Genomic DNA, 2,115 nt, shown 5'->3' with positions numbered 1-2,115 from the left:
CTCCAAATGCCAGGCTAGGGATTAAAAATAGAAATGTTTGGATATGAGAGAGCATAAATGTCATACATATGCACGATACGGACTTAACCTACACATTTTTCGCAATGGTCAATGGACCATGTGGCGTGCCGGCCGCCACAAATCGAACAGTACCTAAATGGGGGAGTGGGAATGAAAAAAGACACTCACACAAATGATGATGCGATCGATCGGTCTCCAGTGATGCTGAAGCACCGGGTTTATTCTCCTTCACCAATTTATACCATCTGGGTACGTGCAGCTTAACAATCACAAAAAAGCATTACCTCATTGAAAGTAAATTTTTAACTTCTACATAGAAACTACAAAATCACTGAAACTTCCCCAAAGTCATTATCCCATGACAAAGCCCACCAATTATTCTGATAATCATCAGTCCTCTGTGTCCAGAACCGGCCACTCCTATCCCATATCTCAGCAGCTTGTAAGCACCCTCCAGGCGCAGGCAAAGACAATGCCTTAGGAGCAAAAGCAGGTTAATCATAAACCGAGCCAGTCTGCAAGAGCCAGAGTTACAAGAAACCTTGGCTCCCGACAGGACCATAGGCCAAATACTGCTTCTACGGGCACTCCACAAAGGAAGAATAGCACCCAGTTTGATCCTGATAGATGACACCGAGCACATTGCCAAAAATCAGAGCATGGACATATGGGCTACCACCCTGAGGGGAGAATATGAAGTGAAGGCCAGGGCGCCTGTATATTGAATTTATATTCCCAAGCCTGACATAACACTCCAGAAATGTATATTTTGGAAGCTACGTATCATACTATGAAAAGTGCGATCTGTCTTAAAGCAGAAATTCATTCATCAATTGACAAGCATTTATTCAATATGCATGTTAGGCACTAGGAATAAAAATATCAGCTTGACACAGCCTTTGCTCAGGAATTGGCCCCAGTCTGACAAGGCAGGAAACTATGATGTGACGTGGAGAGTTCAAATGTTACAGACGAGGTCTACATGAAAGGGCTGTGGAGGTTACAGGGGAGAGGACGGGTGAGAGTCCGGGGTTACAGAAGGTTGTGTCAGAAAGGCAGTTATTGAATTGGTTCTTTCACTTCGGTACATATTTCAAAGCTATGGAAAGAGGTCAGGTTTACCTCTCTCCCTTCATGAAAATGTTTAGTATATTTCCCCTCATGTTTTTATGATATTTTGGACAGTGAATGATGGACTACCAATTCTTTGAAGGCTGCAAACCCAAACACCTTGCAAATATCTAGCACATCTTTGGTGCTCAGAAAATATTTCTCAACCAAATCAAACTGCATATACACGTTAAATCTCCTCAGCTTTGGAGCTCCGTTTTCTTCGCTATAAAATAAACTGTACAGACTAAACCAGGAGATGTCTAAGGTTTCTGCTAATGCCAACAGTCTGACTTCACCATGCATACCTTTTTAGAACATTCAATCTCTCAGTTCAATTCAAGACATTCAAATGTTTGCAAGATTCATTTCTTATCAACCTGTGGGTCCCAGCTGTTGAGAGTTTGGTCAATGTTGATTTCCTTCTGTCTGGAGCAGCTCAGGCTGTGCCTATGAAATGTCAAAATAACCATTGAGTTTTGTCAAACAGCTCATCAGTGCTGATTAAAGGGAAGGCAGCCAAACTCCCCAGTCTGAAGGGAACAGTCAATTCAGTTAAAATGTTTATTCTTATGACCTCAGGCAGATACAAATCTCATTCACTGGATCTTTAGAATCCCCAAAGACAGGCTCGACCACCCCTCGAATCGTAGGAAAAGGAACTTGTGGTAGACATGCGTGCCTTGAGATCATTTTTGTAGAAGCACTTTGGAACTATCACATGCGATCAGAATGTGACTTACTATATTATTTTTAATAGTGATGATGCTATAGAAAAGGATCTGGAAAAATATAAAGCAAACTGTTAGCAGTGTTTACATCTGAAAGTAAAGGTTAAAAGGTACTTTCTTAGATTTGTGTTTCTAACAAGTTTGAATTTAAAACAATGGACTCATATTAATTTTGTACCAGAAAAAAACAAATAAGAGAAAAAAAATGAATAATGTGACTTCCACTGTGTGTGGTATTGTTTTGTAATAATTT

The sequence above is a fragment of the Rhinolophus ferrumequinum genome, chromosome 11 (assembly GCF_004115265.2).
Source record: "Rhinolophus ferrumequinum isolate MPI-CBG mRhiFer1 chromosome 11, mRhiFer1_v1.p, whole genome shotgun sequence".
Lineage (NCBI taxonomy): Eukaryota > Metazoa > Chordata > Mammalia > Chiroptera > Rhinolophidae > Rhinolophus > Rhinolophus ferrumequinum.
This window is presented reverse-complemented; position numbering follows the sequence as displayed.